At 40.5% G+C, this 19,967-nt stretch overlaps 1 protein-coding gene and 1 long non-coding RNA gene across 11 annotated transcripts in view; one reads left to right on the top strand and one right to left on the bottom strand.

Moving 5' to 3' along the window:
- Positions 1–19,967, top strand: part of ATP10B (ATPase phospholipid transporting 10B (putative)) — a 396,549-nt gene that overhangs the window by 169,794 nt on the left and 206,788 nt on the right. The window lies entirely within an intron of this gene.
- LOC120370751 lies at positions 176–8,082 on the bottom strand. The gene is made up of 3 exons (XR_005583910.1): positions 7,878–8,082; positions 4,248–4,356; positions 176–994 (listed from the first exon to the last, which is right to left on the bottom strand). It is a non-coding gene; the product is annotated as an uncharacterized LOC120370751 (long non-coding RNA).

The following is a 19,967-nucleotide window of genomic DNA, read 5'->3' as shown; positions in this document are numbered from 1 at the left end:
AACAATGAACAATCTGGTAATTAACTGAACTTGATATATGATAACTAATTAGTTGATATAACAAATAGCCAAAGTACAGCTAATTTTTTTAAACAAATATTTTAATGGTATTACAGAACATCTTTCAAACATGTTATAAATAGTTTGTTCCACAGGGATCTTTTATTTTAGGACTCAATTTTTTTTAAGACTAGCCAGGCAGATAGAAAGGTAGTAAATTTAGCTTTTAGCACAACCCAATAACAGAGACCACCAATCCTTAATCACTGACTTGCTGTTAGACCTTGGGAAAGTCAGCTGACCTCTCTGTTTCAGTTTAGCCATTTACAAAGTGTGTAATAACAAAGTATTTATTTACCCTGCAGAAGTCCTAGAAGAATTAATGTTTACAAACAGCTTTGCAATGCTTGCCTGACGCAAGCTTCCATAGTATCCACTAAGAAGCCCCAATATGTGCCTCACATTTATCACAGATTTCTTTAAATTTAGAAGGAAACCACATATCTGGAGTCTGAGATTAACACAGTAACTATTGCAAATGTGGTGGTGTTTTTTTTTTTAATTGCAGTCACTGTGTATAAGTAGAAAGTGTTGCTAGAACTGTTCAGGCCACTGGTTATAAATAATATTCACTTAAAATGTAGCCCACTCTTTTCATGAGTAACTAATTATAAAGCTACCTGATTTATGCAAATCCAGGCCAGTTTAGATATGTGTAAACTAGTCATGGTTCAAGCACTTCTTCAGCACCTGAGCCAATGGATGTTGGGAGTAGGTGGTGGATGGAAGGGGAAGTAGCAGTGGAAGGGAGAGGTGTAGTGAGCTGCTATTTTTCGTCTTGGTCAAGACTCCTGCTGGATCCTGAAGACCTTGGGTTTTGCTGGTCTCAAGCTGCTTCGTGCAACTCAGGTACTCTCTCACGACCTACTTTTGGGTCCTGTCCCACCATTTGAAAACTGCTTATCCAAGCCATCCATCCTTTTGCTGAACAGAGCTATGAAGTGGGGGAAAACATTAACTTATTTATTTTATTTGCTTTAATCCTCTGGGGATAGGTAGAGACCCTGGGGTGGGATTTTCAGAAGTGCCATGGGTTGGCTTAATTTTGTTCCCATTAAAGTCAAATCCCATTGACTTCATTAGGGATAGTGTTAGGCCACCACTGAGCACTTTTAAAAATCCCACTTTCCAATCCCACGGTTTTGTCCAGATTTTCCCATGCTGAAGAGAAAAAATAGAAACTGTTTTCTCAGGACACTTAAACTGAGATACAAAGAGAAGTCTCAACTTCTTATCTTAAGAAGTCCTTCCTCCTGGAGTATTTCTTAACCCTTTTACCTCCTCCCCCACTACAACCTGACACACAAGTGTTTACAAGGTTGATGAGATATTTTATCTTGGGCTGCATGTCTGGCATGAAACTTGTATAAATTCACTGCCGATGCCCATTTGAATAACAAATGCATATTTAAAATCCCCATCCTTTAACACAGGAGACTTCATTTCAATTCTGAGGGAGCTTACCTAGATATTGAACCATGGTGAAATTTTCAACTCCTAATAATCAAGGTTGAACCTGGGATGACCCTTATGTGTATCCTGAATGGGTTAAATTATCCTGACATAAAGGACATTGGTAACTTCTGAGATCATAGACCTTTGAGGATTGCCTTTCCAAGAGCATATGGTGTATGTTTCAACTCCTAATTCTCTAGCAGGAGTTGCGTCCAACTGTTTGAACAGTTGCTCTTAGCAAATTATATAAGAGAAGAGGGTTTTGCCTGCCTTCCTTTTGAAGAGATAGAAATGATTTAGAAATAAAAGAGGAAGGGAGCTGAAGAAAAGCTTTTTAATTAACAGTCTTGGTTGTTATGTTGTTTCCTGGGGTGTGAACTACCCATTTCATCATTCCCTTTCTTTATTGCTCCAGTCACACGGGAACCCTCTGCACAGTGTTCTTCATTGTCTTGTTAGTTGATTAGATTAAGACAAGTTTTAGTGGAGTTAATGGTGTTAATTAAAAGGGTGATTCTGTTGAAATCTGGAAAATGGCCCTATTTATGAGAAGATAGGGGTTGGTGTAGCAGAACAGACCAATGATCCGACTAGTGAAATATCTTGTTTCGTGCTGTGACCAATACTGCATGCAGTCGGGACCCAAAATCTACAGGAAGCACCTCATTGTCTAATGCTATACAATAGGAGGACACTCTTTTTACTTCAACTACTGATCAACTTATGTTCTAAAGCATTTCCCACTTTAATTATTCAAATGTAATATAGCCAAATATCAGAAGCTTGTATTATAGATACATGGTCATAAAGTAGGCTTTTGGGGGGGTGGGGGGGTTGTGGGCAGGACAAACAAAACTGCAAGAAAATATTTCAGTGAAATTTGGGAGAAGTCCTTCCCTCACTGAAGTCGGTGTTGATGTCAGTGGTACGGGGTTGTCTTAGTAAATAGAGGAGCCTCAAAAGCCATATTGAATATTTTTTCAAATTTAGCTCTGTGAAGTTCTTCCCCTTAAAATTCCTGCTTCTCTTTAGATTTTTTTGCTGACTTGATAACATGAATCATCTGGCTTGCATAGACTATCTTTTTTTCCCATTTGCTTCATTTAATTTCTCTCTGATGTGATATAAATCCCCCACAGTCAATTCTGCATATTAAAAATGTGATAAGAGAAGCCTAGAGGAAATTTAAAGGCAACAATCACTCTCTCTTTGTTCCTCTCTATCACTTTTCCAACGTGCATTCTGCATCTACATTAGGAAAGCTGTTCTGTGGGTCTGGAAGGTTCAGTGGGCCAGTTCTGTAGACCAGCGGTTCTCAACTCGGGGATCTGGGGGCCATAAGCAGGTTTCAGGAGTTTGCCAAAATAAATTGGGCTTCAGCCGGGGTGGCAGGGCTAAGGGAGAGAGCTCTACCTCCACCTTCTGACTCACCTCAGCAGGCCACCCAGCAACAAGTTTCACACTGATTAAGTAAAACACAAATAATGTTCAGTTTTTTCATTCGTACATATATTATCCTTTTCTTTTTTATATATTGTGTGTTTGTTTAACTGAATTGCTATCACTTTGCTATCTGCTGTAGACAGTCTCACGCTCTAGTTCTGCAGTGTGATGTCTGAGTTCTGGCACTGTTGTTGAGATTTAGTTACAGTCTTGAGCTCTACGATGAAGCAGCTGCCAGATTCCTCTTGTTGTCTGAGTGGCTCTTGGGCCCAGTGCAGTCCCCTCCAGATTCTTGCACTTGGAACAGCCCTTTCCACAAGTAGGTGTTACTACACTATAGTCCAGAGATTGGCAACCTTTGGCACGTAGCCCGACAGGGAAATCCGCTGGCGGGCTAGGACGGTGTGTTTACCTGCAGCGTCCACAGGTTCAACCAATCGCAGCTCCGACTGGCCACGGTTCACCGTTCCAGGCCAATGGGGGCTGCGGGAAGCGGCGCGAGCCGAGGGAAGTGCTGGCCACCGCTTCCCGCAGTCCCCATTGGCCTGGAACGGTGAATTGCCACCAGTGGGAACTGCGATCGGCCGAACCTGTGGACATTGCAGGTAAACAAAACGCCCCAGCCCACAAGCGGATTTCCCTGACAGGCAGCATGCCAAAGGTTGCTTGTCCCTACTATAGTCGTTGCCAGATGTAATGTCAGAAATTAGAAGAGTTAATTATCTGGGGGAAAGGTCAGAGCATGATATGAAAAGACATTTCACAGATGTGGTCTCTGTCTGAAAAAGAATTTCTTCTGAATAAGATTTATCACTAGAGAGAGAGGTTTAAGAAATATCTTGAAGAAGAAAGAGATGAATTTCTTAGAACCCCAAAAAAGTCTTTCCCTCTCATTAATGTATTTCTCTGTAATTAACAACCTCATTTTAAAATTTCATTGATTGCAGGTGGACAGAACGTGGTGGTCAGGAGGTGTTCAGGGAATGCAAGTTCAAACTTGAGGCCAGTGCCAAATGCAAATAGAGTATAATTACAGTGGTTAGATATTGTCTTGACAGTAGCTCAAGTTCTGCTTCAAGTTGAGTCCCGCTGAAAGAGAACCCTACATGCTCTTATTCTCACTTTTCACTCTAGTTACTTGCAGTGTGATGTCAGTTCTGCAGTGAGCTTCATATAGGTATTGGGGTCATTGCAGGATCTCATTGCAAATTCAGGGCCTTATGATCCCATCACAAACCCATTCAAGTCAATGGGCTGACTCCCATTGACTTTGACTTCTATTGACTTACCTGGGATTTTGATGATGCTTTTAATATCAGATAGTTTGTCTGTCATGTGTATATCTATATTTAAGTTAAGGAAAGGAAGCTCTTAAAAGCTGTCAGTCAAGAGTTTAGCCTATAGAAAAAGGAAAAAGATGTAAATGTTAATAGTTAAAATACAGCATTTTAAGAGTGCCCTGTAACAGGAAAATCCAATTCTTTCCTTCACAGGTTCTTGCTGTATCAGATTTTTTTAAAAGTGGTAAATAAAGTTTTAATGTTCATTACATGTGGCATGCACATTGAATTTGATATCTACTGTGAAATGCAATTGGTTTTAGCTCTGTAGCTGAAAAGAAACATTTTTAGCTGTCTTAGTCAATTTCCGCCTTTCTATTATTTATGGGACTTTGTCAACTCCCTCTGGTGGCAAATGTCTGAAATTTACTTATGTATACAGTGTAGTTGTAGCCATGTCAGTCCCAGGATATTAGAGACAAGGTGAGTGAGGTAATATCTTTTTTGGGCCAACTTCTGTTGGTGAGAGAGACAAGTTTTTGAGCCACACAGAACTCTTCTTCAGGTCTGGGAAAGGTACTCCCAGGGTCACAGCTAAATACAGGTTGGAAAAGACTGTTTAGCATAAGTAGTTAACACATATTCTAAGGGAGCATTAATAGAGTGGCCTATTAATACCTCTGCAGACATAAGACAAAAAGAGGGGGCTAGTGGGTTGCAGATTGTTGTAATAAGCTATAAATACAGTACGTCTATTCAGCCCATGGTTTTTAGTGTCTGGCAGAGTTATGAATCAGCACTTTCTGATTCAGAAAGTTGAAGAAACAACTAGGAGGTCATCTATTTTGGATCTGTTTTTGATCAACAGGGATTAATTAGTTGCAAAAGTGAAGGTGGTCGAGAATTTGGGAGGAAGTGATCATGAGCTCATAGAATTCAAGATCCTGTGGAAAGGAGGAAATGAGAACAGCAAAACAAGGACACTGGACTTCAGAAAGGCAGACTTCAACCAGCTCAGAGAAACAGCAGGCAAGATTCCATGGAAAGACCAACTAGGAAGAAAAGTAGTCAAAGGGAGCTGGCAATTCCTAAAAGATGTATTACTAGAGGCTTAACATCGAGCTATTCTGACACTGAGGGAAGATAAGAAGAGCCACAGGAGACTGATGTGGCTGCACAAGGAGCTTTTTAGCTATCTAAAAACCAAAAGGGATACGTACAGGAAATGGAAGGAGGGGTATGTCACCAAGAAAGTATACCTGTTAATAGTGTGAGCATGCAGGGACAAAATCAGGAAAGCCAAGGCAAAGAATGAATTACACCTGGCAAGGAATGTTAGAGATAAAAAGATGGCGTTCTTCAAATACATCAGACAAAAAAGAAAGATCGACGATGCTGTGGGTCCACTTCTCAGTAGAGAAAGTGAGCTGGTAATGAAAAATATGATAGCAAGGCAGAGCTGCTCAATGCCTATTTTGCTTCAGTCTTCTCACCAAAAATAACATGTGACCGGACAACTAGCAAAGTTATCATGGACAATAAAGAGGATGGAATGCACATCAGGATAAGTGAAGATCTTCTCACCAATTTGAATGAATTCAAATCAGAAGGGCCTATTTGCTCAAGGGTACTGAAGGAATTGGCTGAAGAAATCTTGGAGCCACTGGCAATAATATTTGCAAACTCATGCATCACAGGAGAGGTGCTGGAAGACTGGAGAAGGTCTAATGTAGTACCCATTTTTAAAGGCGGGGGGGGAAGGAGGAGCTGGGGAACTATAGACCAGTCAGCCTGACTTCGATACCTGGGAAGCTACCAGAGCAACGTATAAAACATTCAGTTTGTGAATACCTGGAGGATGAAGGGTTAATCACTAGCAGCCACCATGGATTTACTAAGACCAAATCATGACAAACCAGCTTGATTTCCTTCTTTGACAGGGTAACTGGTTTGGTGGATAGGGGGAATGCGGTGGACATAATATACCTGGACTTCAGCAAGGCTTTTGACATAGTCCCACATGACATTCTGATAAGTAAGCTGGAGAAACGCTGTCTCGGCAGAACTACCATTAAGTAGATACATAATTGGTTAAACAACCCCAAACAAAGAATAACTATTAATGGAATGATGTCAGATTGGAGGGAGGTCTCAAGTGGGGTTCCACAGGGATCTGTTCTGGGTCTGGTGTTGTTTAACATCTTTATTAATGATTTAGATGAAGGTATAGAGAGCGTACTGATCAAATTTTCAGATGACACAAAGCTTGGGGACAGGAGGTTATCAATACTTTGGAGCAAAGAGCTAAAATTCAGAGGGATCTTGATAAATTGGAGAACTGGTCTGTAGACAACAACATGCAATTCAACAAAGACAAATGTAAGGTGCTACACCTAGGGAAGAAAAAACAAATGCACAAATACAGAATGAGGGATAACTGGCTTGGCAGCAGCTTTACTGAGAAAGATCTGGGAATTATGGTGGATCACAACCTCAACATGAGTCAGCAGTTTGGTGCAAAAAAAGCAAATGCAATTTTAGGTTGCATCAATAGAGGCATAGTATGCAAGTCATGGGAGGTGATAGTTCTGCTCTACTTGGTGCTGGTTAGACCTCAGCTGGAATACTCTTTGGTCAGCAATGTATAGAAAGGATGTAGAGAAACTGGAAAGGATCCAGAAACAAGTGACAAAGATGATCAAGCGGGTGGAATGCAAGCCATATGAGCAAAGGCTGAAGGAACTGGATATGTTTAGTTTGGAAAAGAGGAGATTATGTGGGACATGATAGCAGTCTTCAAATACTTGAAAGGCTGTCATAAAAGAGATGGAGAAAAGTTGTTTCTCTTGCCACTGAAGGCAGGACAAGATTCAGTGGGTTCAAACTACAGCATAGCAGATTTAGATTAAATCTCAGGAAAAGCTTCCTAAGTGTAAGAATAGTAGGACAATGGACCAGACTGCCTAGGGAGGTTGTGGAAGCTTCTTCACTGGAAGTTTGAAAAGGAGGCTGGATAGTCCTTTGTCTTGGATGATTTAGACATTAACAAATCCTGCATCTTGGCAGAGGGTTAGACTAGATGACCATTGTGGTCCCTTCCAAATCTATGATTCTATGAATTTAAGCTCTCAGGCTCATCCTTTGAAAGTGTTGTGCAGGTTTCCTTTGAGGATAGGGATGATTGATCAGATATAGAGTGATCACTTTGTGAAAAGTGTTTGCCCACAGGTGACAGGGAGTTTTTTGTCTTATGTCATTTTCCTGTGTGAGTTCATTTGAGAGCATAGTGATGGTCTGGTTTCACCCACATAGTTGTTGTTGTTGGGGCATTTAGGGCACTATATGAAGTACACCCCATGTTGTGATAGGCATGTGTAGGATCCATGGATCTTGAAAAGGGTGTTGTGCGGGGTGTTGATCAATGCAAATATGGGTTTTGCATCTGTCGTTCTGGCTTGTCTCTCTGAAATTAACTTTTTTTTTTAACAATAGTGTAGTGCGATGGATAAAAAGTCCCAACTATCCTCCAAGGTGCATATGTAGAATCAATGTATCTTACACTTCATAATGGAAAGTAGAATTGAACTCCTTATTCTGTGGAGGAGGTACAACTTTAGTATGATGGAGAAAGAAGTTTACCTTTGCATGAGATCTGGGATTTGTTCTATTTAGTCTGAAACTGTCTCTCCTCCCCTCTAAAAAAGCCTTGCTGGATGGAGTAACCTTTATCAAGTTTTGAAGGATGTGATTCCAAACTTCCAGATGGCATAAAGAGTGGTGCTGGGGAGCTGCATGCTTTTCAATTATCGCTACAAAATTAACGTCAGGCTTTCTTTTTTCCATGTTATGATCTGAGGGCAAAGAAAGTAGATGCTTAAGAGAGTTTCAAAGCAGTAAGTTTTCTCTGTCTTGGGTTGAGCCCAAGTACTGGAATAGACTCAGAGAGTGGGGTTACAAATGTTGCAGACCCTAGGACTAGCATCTGCATTAATGTGCTGTGTAGGCTGCTGAAAATGTAAATGCTGCCCACTCTGTGTGCTCACACTCTATGTGTTGACCATGTGGTCAGTTTTAATATCTGATGGCTAATCTTGCCCTATGTGGAATTTAAATAGACTTCCTACATAGAAAGTGTGTGAAGCCTCAGTGATTAGAAAGCTGCTGGAGATACAGAACTCTGTGCCTGCAAGTCCTGGTGCCGTGCTCAGTTTAGTTAGTGAGCTGCCCACAGACTATGGAAATGTTTTGCATGTAACGTTTGTCCTCTCTGCAAGTGAATTTTAGTGGGAGTTCATCCTGGTTTGAATTCAGTGATTTAAGGAACACTTTCCTAGCTTAACAGAAAAGCTTCAAAAACAGACTCCAGTGAGAAACTGCTGAGCTTGAATTAATATGCAAATTAGATATTATTAACTTGGGTTTGAATAGAGACTGGGAGTGGATTCTATTGAATCTATTTCCCCATGTTAAGTATCCTCACACCTTCTTGTCAACTGTCTAAAATGGGCCATCTTGATTATCACTACAAAAGTTTGTTTTCTCCTGCTGATAACAGCTCATCTTAATTAATTAGCCTCTTACAGTTGGTATGGCTACTTCCACCTTTTCATGTTCTCTGTATATGTGTGTGTGTGTGTGTGTGTATATATATATATATATATAAACTTACTATATGTTCCATTCTATGCATCTGATGAAGTGGGCTGTAGCCCACGAAAGCTTATGCTCAAATAAATTTGTTAGTCTCTAAGGTGGCACAAGTACTCCTGTTCTTTTTGCGGACTAACATGGCTGCTACTCTGAAACCTTTATTAGCATTGTTTTGTCTCTGGTCATTACTAACCATCAGTCACTCAAACAACCAGTGGATCTAATAATGGGTTGCTTCTTTGCATCCATGCTATCTCTCCCCTTTCAAGTGACTGTACTGCAGGTAGACAAGTGCCAGGTTGATAGCCATAAAATCTGAAATCTTCTATTTGTAGGACAGAAATAGCATATGTAACGGAAGTGCAGACTCCAACCTTTTTCTTTTCAGCACACTTCCCTTTCAGCATGCTTCAGCCTGGTGTGAAGGGACCATCTCTAGTGACAGAGTAAAGCAATTTAATCTCTGACCTTTCTGCAGATATGCTTAACTAAAGTCCCGGTTGCAATGGTGATCTAAGTCATGTGGCCATATCCACCAGGAACTGGATTGAGGACACTAATTCCTTTCACACAGGCTAGCACAGATCCATCAGATGGTAATGACTTTTGGTGACTATTGACCTAGTTGAAATTGGATCTTGTCCTCTAGAGACAAGTCTCAATGTGTTTAACAGCATTTTCTGGAGAATGGCATCTCCAGCCGATTGAATTCTGCAAACTGTGGACCTGATCACATGAGTCATGATTTGCAGGAAAATTCAATCCCACAAACTCTCATGAGTGAAGATTTTTTCCAGGCCCTAATTTAGCATAATTCCAAGCAAATAGTGAGTCATATTTATGTATGTTGAGAATCCGCTTAATCAATTGTGCTTTTGATTTACACTCCAGTTGGTCTTGAACTTGCTGTTTGTCTAGACAAGCCATAAATTATTCCAGATTATGTACTGGTGATGTGGTTGCAAATGACAAAAACCCACCAAACGGATCTTTTGTGATTTAAGCTAAGGCCACATTCCAAGCCAAGTGCTGGTGAAATGCTGGCAGATAGTTACATGAATGGCATCATTTCACCACTTTATTGTCTTTGTTAATTGATTGACATTTTGTGCAATTTCTTCTGAACAAAATGTGAGTAATTTGCCATGCCAGAAAAACCAAAGCTACTTCCAAATTCACAACAACTTGCTCGCAGTGCACTGATTTCTCATTAGGAATTGTTGTTTATTATATAATATGAACCAGCAAACTTTTGATAATATGCACACTTCCCCCGCACCACCACCACAGCCATTGAGGTGTATAACTTAATTCAAGGCTCTGCGTCTCCTCTCTGTGCTGAGAGACAATATAAGGCTATGCTGATCTCTTTACTTTGCAGAGGTTATTGAACCCTTTTCTGCTTCTTGTGGGTTCAAAAGCCATAAATTTCACATTGAATTATGGGTTTCCATGCACCTAAAGTCTTAAAGCAAAATTCACCCAGACTCAAGGGGCTTCTATTGAAAAGTAACACTGGGATTTTCAAAGAAGCCTATGGGAAGTAGCTGCCCCAAATCTCTTTGAAATTCAATGGAGTTTGGACACACAACTCCTTTTAGGTCCCTTTGAAAATCATATTTTAAATTGGCCTGTAAACATGACTTGGTTTCTCAGTTTATAACACAACTGGGTAGATTTCACTTAGTGTCTGACTTCATGATTTAAGTACTCCATTCATAAGAGATCTTATTCTAGTAAGCAGCACCTCCTGTTTCCTGGGCACCCTAACTAGATTTGAAATTGACAATCTAACATAATTATCTATTATAATCCATTTCATCACAGGTCAACAAACAGCTAATTCTTCAAACCATCCCTTCCCAAACATGGACCTTGTGACAAAAAATGAAAGTTGAAGCTTGACCAGAAGGTTTGAAACCTACAAGTTTCATTTACCTCTTAGTCATATATAAAAAACTTACTGTCTGGCCAAGACAGAAATTTCTGTTTCTGATTCTTTTTACAAAATTTGTCCTCGTGTCACAGATAGTGTTAATTTAATTAAATTTCCTCTGCTTGGAAATTTATTGGGACACTGTAACAATTGATTATTTGAATGATTACCAATATTGTCAGTTACTGCTACTTATTCAGTAAACATCAGTGTTTCCTTTACTGTTCAGAACTTGGTTGACCATAAGTAACCCACTGCTCTAAGGAAAGAGTGTAATACTGCTCTAGGGGCTAACATGGATATGATTAAACGTGCGTAAACCCATGCTGTTAATAAGGAGTAACATTTATTACATTATGTACTGAGTTCTCTATATGACTGTACTTAAGAGATGATTGTTGCAACAGGGTAAGAGTTTCCTACTGTTATATAAAAGCCTCGGCATTTACGGAAAATTTGGAGGCAAAGCTAAGATTTTAAAAGCAGAACCACACTGAATCCTTGACAAACTTCTGTTGTATCATTATTTTGGTTATACCAAATGGTTGAGGAACTGTCCTTCATTGATCTGATGGCAGGGACAGGTGAGTCCCTATTTTGCTGGCCGCCTAAAGCCAGCATGAGGTCTAGGAGCTAGAATGGGTGTCTGGAGAGAGAAGGCTCAGGTTTCCTCACTGTGCTACAGATGCAATGTGTGACTTTGGTCAAGTCAGTTAACATTTCTGTGCTTCCGTTTATCCATCTGTGAAATAAGGATAATGATACATACTCATCTATTAAAAGTGCAAATCAGAACCTACCTACTTTAGACAATCTGAAATAAATATGGGGAAAAGTGCACTGTGCCTCGAGGAATAAGCTAGTTGATGACTGCCTTAAGTATTGTCACTCTTCAGTTTATTTTTAGGCTTTTATTTGTGAATAATGGTCAGCCATCCACAACTGTGACTTAGTTGCCCTAGTTCCTTTTGGGGTCTTGTAATATTTATTCCACAGTGAGTCATAACTGAGAACTCATTTTTAATTACAAGCAGAAATGCCTTAAAATAAATGCAAAAAGAACAGGCGTACTTGTGGCACCTTAGAGACTAGGTGCCACAAGTACTCCTGTTCTTTTTGCAGATACAGACTAACACGGATGGTACTCTGAAACCTATCTTAAAATAAATGCTCTGTTTAGTGCACTAGTATTTCTTATATCCATTTATAGATATATTATTATATGCTATAAGTCATCATCTTACAACACATGATTATAGCTGGTTAATTTCATGTGTAATCGTCAAATGAGTGACATCAATGTAACAATTGGGCACCAGTTTGCAACTTCAAGGACTGGCACACAGTCTAGGTTCCTGACAGGATGCAGGTACTAGTTGCAGAAAATCTGTTTGCTCCTCTTATTACATATAGTAGGTACCCATCACCAGAATCCCAGTGTAAGCATCCCACACGCCTACTGTATCTGCACATATTTAAGGTGATTCCACTTACAAGTATAAAAAACACATGTTCCTGCTATATGGGTTAGGAGTTTATTTTGTAAGGCTTGTGTACTTGGATACTACATCACATTCAGTGATTTCTTTCAGTGGTTAAGAACCTTTAAAAGGTAATGGGTCTGGTCCCTGTACTGCAACTGGCAGATCCAGAACCTAGCTTCACGTACTTTTTGTATTTGTGCTCAGTGTCTTAGTGTCTTTCTCTCTTGCTCTCCATGCTAGCACAGGAGCCATCACATACAGTCTTTTTTCATTTATTTATGAACGGCATCTGCAAAGCAGTCTAATGCTGTGACACACTTGAAAGAGGTTTCTTTGAATTAGGAACTTGTTTTGCTATCACGATTAACATGGCACAAAACAAATTGTATCAAACACTTCTGTAATATTTCATTTCCAACAGACCATACAATATGTAGATATTTAGCAGAAAACATCAAATTAATATTATTGAATGGATCCATTTACATAATAAAAGTCCCATTGCTTTTTGTTACATCACAACTCTGTAAAATCTATCGCAAATGCACTCTGGTTGACTGAATCCAGATTTAATGCTGGCAATAGCTGTTTAAAAAATCTGTTTGCTATGGTAAATAATGAGATAACATTTGAAAGTTCACAGGGGAGAATATACAGTTTAATCCACAGCAAAATGTTAAAAAGAAACTACCCCTGGAAAAATAAGCACTGTGTACAGTATGTGGATTTAAAATATTTTCCAAACATTTACAAGAGGCTAAATTTATTATGTTGGGTCAGGTGTAGTTTTGTTGTTAAGTTACACTTTGCAATATGGTGGCTGTCATTATCCCATGCAGTTACAGTGTTATTACATTTACTCTTCGTATCTTTTAATTTTATTAATCCATATAACTGGAGGGCCTACATCGATGAATTACTTATTATTACTCATTTGGATACATAATGAATGCATTTGAAGATTAAAAATGCATTTACTACATTGTGTCCATGATTGTGGATTTATTTTTAATGTAACTACTACAAAAAGTGTAACTTCAGCAAAGTCCCTGGGTGACATTCACTCTGGTGCAAAAGACCAGCAAAAGGTCCATGTACCACTTAAGACACGTCGGCTTAAGCAGCACTTGAGTGGTTCATAGGCCTTGAACTGGTCCTCCATAGACGAGTTTATCTGGTCATTTTTCTACGTCTGTACCTAGTGTGGGATGTATGCATGTCAGACACTAATTTCATTATTTTAACTACTGTGAATTTACTGTACCTGGAATCTAAAATATGTGAAGGAAGGAAGATCCAGTGGTTAAGGCACTGGACTGGGACATGTGTGGTTCTGCCACAGCCTTCCTTTGTGACTTTGGACAAGTCACTCATTCTCTCTGTTCACTAACTGTTCAGTGAAGATGCTTCCTTTCTCCCACCCTTTGTATTCTCTTTAGTTCATTGACTTCATTACTGTTCAGTTAGTGCAAGGTACTCATGTCACGTGGCTGAGTGCAACCTTCTGCATTGCTCCCAGCCCATGAATCAAGGACTGGAAAACTTAAGCCTGGGTTTTTGTATAGCGTTAATTTGCATTGCTAGCAGCCTGGACAACAAAATGCATACAATAATAGAGGTAAGAGTACGTGGGAAAGAAAATCAAGACTTGCTTGAGTCCATGGCAATATTTCAAATTGAAGTAAGCTCTGAGAGATACTGTTTCATTTGGCTGTTTTAACTCTGAATACCTCTCTGCACTAGTTTAATCAGGAACAAAATTGTTAGTGCCAGCATACACTGGAAAAGCCTCTTGCAAGATTCCTATCCTAGCTTTCAAGGCCTCAAAGATTCAGATAAACAAAACATTTTTGTGCTTCCAATCCAAGAACAACTTGAGGTTTACCCATCAGAAATTTAAATTCAGCAATATCTGGCTCATTCATTCCAGCTGTCCCCATTATAACTTTGTGGCTAGTGTTAAACAAATTGCCTTTCTCACGTTCCGTTAGATGACCGAGTGATTTAGGAATACCTTGAGTAATAACATTTCAAAAATAAAGCCCTTTCCATGTGCCCTTCACCGAGCTGCCTATTATTTTGTTGAAGAAGACTCCTTCTAAAAGGTGCCTGTCTTTGCTTCTGCAAAGTAATAGAGTTATGCAGTAATTTCTTCACCAGCTAGTGTAGCAAAGCCTTCAGCCTTAATGAGAAGCAGTGAAAGGCATTCAGGGACTGAAACAATATTTTCCAATGCAGAGCTTTGATTTTGAATGGGGGCAGTGAAGGTTATGGCTACAGAATTAACCTAAGTGTACATGTAAGGAATGGCAAAATAGCTTGAACTTCTGAGAGGCCTTTTGTTTTTATTTTTTAAAGGATGGCTTAAAAATTCTATTAAAATCTTAAATTTAGATAGGCGTAAGACTGGAAATTGCAGTTGTCCCCTCTTGTAACCTTTGATATTTTCCCGCCAACCATTCTTCTTTGTCATTAATTTTTCTGTGCTAATACATTTTCCTTATCTTCTAATTAGTTGTTACTCCTAGCATATTTATGATGGTGTGTTAACATCAACTCAGATTTCTTGCTCTTCTTTCTCATGCTGGTCCCCAGCTGTAATCAACACAGTTGATGCTTTGACCCTGTTGAACCATTCTGAATCTCAGAGGAGTTCAGATTTAAATTTCTGGATCATAACCTTTCCCCATGGTTTTGGTTCTGGGTACGATACAAAGTTAGGAGGGAGGCCTATTTTCTGGCTTAGCTATCCCTAAAATGTCACGTCTTCTACTATAATCTTGTGAAACCAGCTTCTTTTGAGATTTCTGCTATTTTGAATGAAAGTAATCTTGCAAGGTCTGGTTTCAGAGTAGCAGCCGTGTTAGTCTGTATCCGCAAAAAGAACAGGAGTACTCGTGGCACCTTAGAGACTAACAAATTTATTTGAGCATAAGCTTTCGTGGGCTACAGCCCACTTCTTTGGATGCATAGAATGGAACATATATTGAGGAAATATATATACACATACAGAGAGCATGAAAAGGTGGGAGTTGTCTTACCAACTCTGAGAGGCCAATTAAGTAAGAGAAAAAACTTTTGAAGTGATAATCAAGATAGCCCAGTACGGACAGTTTGATAAGAAGTGTGAGAATACTTACATGGGGAGATAGATTCAATGTTTGTAATGGCTCAGCCATTCCCAGTCTAAGTTGATTGTACCTAGTTTGCATATCAATTCGAGTTCAGCAGTTTCTCGTTGGAGTCTGTTTTTGAAGCTTTTCTGTTGCAAAATTGCCACCCTCAGGTCTGTTACTGAGTGACCAGACAGGTTAAAGTGTTCTCCTACTGGTTTTTGAATGTTATGATTCCTGATGTCAGATTTGTGTCCATTTATTCCTTTGCTTAGAGACTGTCCAGTTTGGCCAATGTACATGGCAGAGGGGCATTGCTGGCACATGATGGCATATATCACATGGTAGATGTGCAGGTGAATGAGCCCCTGATGGCATGGCTGATGTGATTAGGTCCTATGATGGTGTCACTTGAATAGCTATGTGGACAGAGTTGGCATCGGGCTTTGTTGCAAGGATAGGTTCCTGGGTCAGTGCTTTTGTTCAGTGGTGTGTGGTTGCTGGTGAGTATTTGCTTCAGGTTGGGAGGTTGTCTGTAAGCGAGGACAGGTCTGTCTCCCAAGATCTGTGAGAGTGAGGGATCATCTTTAAGGATAGGTTGTAGATCTTTGATGATGTGCTGGAGAGGTTTTAGTTGGGGGCTGAAGGTGACAGCTAGTGGTGTTCTGTTATTTTCTTTGTTGGGCCTGTCTTGGAGTAGGTGACTTCTGGGTATTCGTCTGGCTCTGTAAATCTGTTTTTTCACTTCAGAAGGTGGGTATTGTAGTTTTAAGAATGCTTGATAGAGATCTTGTAGGTGCTTGTCTCTGTCTGAGGGATGATTCTCTTGATATTTCAGCTCAGAAGAACAGGCGCCTTGCAAGGAAAGATTTGCCAAATTTCAATACTGTCAAATCTTACTCTAACCCTGTGTCTTCATGTCACGGATAGTGTAATTTAAGTGTAAAAAATAATTTAATCTCATTTGACTAGTGCCACATCCAACACTGCTCTAATAAATGGTTCCCTGTGCCAGGGGCGGCTCTAGAGCCCAGCGGGGCAAGCACCCGCCTGGGGCGCCCCTTTCCCAGGGGGGGGGCAGGCGGATGATGGACCCCCTGCCGCCTGCCTGTGGTGAGGAGGCCGGAGCCGGGGGGGACCCGGGACTGCCGACGGCACGCCTGGACGGTTCGCTGCTGGTGTCTGGTGGGCTCGGCGGGACCTCCCGCAGGACCGCGGCAGCAGCTCCGGCGAGCCCGCCGCCGCGCCGCCGCGCCCGCGGCGGCGGCAGGCGACCAGCGCCCAGCAGCGACCGGCGGACCCGCCGGCGTCATGCCCCGCCGCTCCTCGCTCGCTGCGCCTCGATTGGCATGGGCGGCGGCGGCCAAAATGCGCCGAGCCGCCTGTGCTAATAATCCACCTATGGTACCTTAGCGGTATCAATGGCACTCTTTGCATTACAATTTTCCTATATCTTTCGATTCTATTTAAAACTATATTGTTAGAATTTTGATTCCTTTGGCCTGTTTTGTGTATCTTGTGTTGTGAAATTGCGTTGCTTGGCATGGTGCTCTGTGAAAAACTCAGAACTTGCAACTAAAATGGTAGGTGAGAATAAATAGTGTTTAATATAGGCAACTGACTAGATTAGAAAAATATCTGTTAAAATGACACCTTTGTTGTCTTGTGTTTCTAGGTAAATCTTCTACATGATTCATCAATAGTTTTTATTATCTTACAATATGGCAAATGGCAGTAGTGATTTTACTCTCCTGTTTTTCCAGACTCTTCTAAATTAATATTCTTGCACAACTGAATAAGGTACAATACCTGGCCAGTTGTGCTGCGGTTCATGGCCTTGAATGCTTCATGGACTAGAGAGGTCTTCGGAAGTTTTTTAAAGGAAGATCGTGTATATTGTGGAGAAAATGTGTATGGAATTGGGAAGCCATTCAAAGTCCTAGTAACACTGTTGCACATTCATTTCAAAACTCCAGTCCTCAGATCCTTTCCCCTTTTGGGGAAAAATAATTTAATGGGAAGCAGACAGTGCTGCAAAAGGAAAATATTAATAGGAAAGAATGATTTGGATGCAGTTTTCACTGTATTTAATCTGCTTTCATTTTCTGGAACAATTTGGCCTTTCAGATTTCCAGGCCTTGATGGCAGGCTTATGCTTTTCAGCTTCACACATTAGAAATAAAGAAATGTATTGCAGCTGTGAAAAGAGTGTTGCAAAAGATTTTTTTTTGACATATTTCACATTAAAGGTGTAAATTAAATCAGGGATAAATGTTGAGGGTGGTAATGAAGTGTTAAGCCCATGAGCAATACTGCATAGTGTATGTACATTTAATTATACAACATATATAGTTACGTAGGTTCAGCTGCCCTATTCCGTATACCAGTCTCCTATTCACACAAGTTACTAAGGACTTAGCTACACTGGAGAGTTGCAGCGCTGGTGGAGGCTTTACAGTGCTGCAACTTAGTAACTGTCCACACCTGAAAGGCACATCCAGCGCTGCAACTCCCTGGCTGCAGCGCTGGCTGTACACCTGGTCTGCTTGGGGTATAACGAGTGCAGTGCTGGTGATGCAGCGCTGTTCGTCAAGTGTGGCCACACACCAGCGCTGTTATTGGCCTCCAGGGTATTAGGAGATATCCCAGAATGCTTTTAACTAAATTACTTTCTTTGTTTTGTTATGATGCCTCTCTTTGTTTTGTTGTGAACTCGGGGCTCCGGGAGCTGCTTATCTAAAAAACAAACACAGCTCCTGTTTGCTGTGATCAATCTGTAACTGACTGTAAACAATCAATTGAGATAACCCACTACCTTGCTGTGAATGAGGCAGGCAGGGGAATGAGTGTTTGCTTGAGGAGAGAAACAGTGGCGGGAGGAGGGGGAGAAAGGGAGTCCGTTGGAGCAGCTGCTTATCTGGTCTGCAGGCTATTTGCAGTTAAGAGTAAATGAGGGGTCGAGGAAATTTTCAGATTTTGCGAGGCAGGGAGCTGACACAGAATTTGCAAGGCAGGGAGCTGACACACAGTGTCGGCTCCAAAAATCCACTCTCTCTCTCTCCCCCGCTCCCTGTCACACTCCACCCCACCCCCCTCTTTTGAAAAGCATGTTGCTGCCACTTGAACGCTGGGATAGCTGCCCATAATGCACCGCTCCCAACAGCGCTGCAAATGTGGCCACACTGCAGTGCTAGTAGCTGTGAGTGTGGCCACACACCAGCGCTTTCCCTACACAGCTGTACGAACACAGCTGTAACTCCCAGCGCTGCACATCTGCAAGTGTAGCCAAGCCCTAAAACTGAAAATTATTTTGCTGCTGTTTACCTACTGGTACAAGGTAACTTCTTGGCAAAAGAAAATCTTATTAAAATCAGATTTTCAAGTTACCTGTCTGGGAAGCACATGTAACTCTAATACTGCTCATAAACGGCTATCTGTTAAATCACAGAATTCCTTATTTGCTTCAGGAAATGTAATTGACTGCATCTCTGTGTGTAATTTGGTTTAGGAAGCTAATCTTTTTTTAGTGGTGGTGAAAGAAACATGGCTCTATCTCCAAATCCCAGATTAATTCTGGTTGGTAGGAAAATCTTGTTGTGATTACTAAAATGAGCAAATATGATACTGAATTTGCTGTCTGAGGAAGAAAAATAGAACTCCAAGATGCCACATTTGAACAGTTATTTTTCTAGCCATAATTATGGTCTAAAAGGAAACATTTGTAACTAATATTACGCAGAACAGGTAGTTTGACCAGCTCTGCACAGAAGTATCAGCTATTGCAGAATGTAGCTACCTGCCTTTTGAGTATGGTAGTCTTTCCAGATCATATTACAGTGTGTTCCCATCCTCTGCCAGGTAACTTCCAAAATGAAACGTAAAGTGTATATATTTTAACATACTGGCTAGATGGGTGCGATCGTGTCTTGCCAACCTGTCCCAAGGATAAGAGTCCACTGCTACCGTGAGCAGGGGAGTTATTAAATAGAGATAGAGTCCAAATCCAAAAGCCTAGGCTTTGACACCCTCAAGTCAGTTTATATGACTTAACTGTTTTTGGCTTTATGTAAAACTTTTTTCTCACATTCTCATAGAAATTGATACAGAACGCAGTGTCCTGCTCCAGGTATCTGTAAGGAACGTTAAGAACAACTTATAAAGTTTGTTATTCTTTCTTACATTCCATAGAATATTTCTGTTCAGATGGGGAAATCTGTAGTTCAGCTTTGTGACTTGACCCATTCGTATTTACAAGCAGTAGCTCTTTTTAAAATGCTGAAGCCTATTTTGATATTGTCCTTTTAAATGTCCTTTCACACTTTGCTTCTTGAACAGATATTTCCCCCATTCACTAAAGACATCTCCCATTGTAAAGGGTGAAAGGAACTTTCTGTTATCAACGTTTCAGTTTACGGACTCTATCAACTGAAGACTTTTTCGAAGTAAATCCACCTTTTGAGTTGCTGAATTATGATATAAATCTTGCAGTTTTAAACTATATTTTTGTTTATCTCTCATTAATTTAGACCATGTTTCATTCCCTGAA

Source organism: Mauremys reevesii, linkage group 8, assembly GCF_016161935.1.
Source record: "Mauremys reevesii isolate NIE-2019 linkage group 8, ASM1616193v1, whole genome shotgun sequence".
NCBI classification, from domain to species: domain Eukaryota; kingdom Metazoa; phylum Chordata; order Testudines; family Geoemydidae; genus Mauremys; species Mauremys reevesii.
The sequence above is the reverse complement of the archived record's forward strand: the minus strand, read 5'-3'. Positions and strand labels throughout refer to the sequence as shown.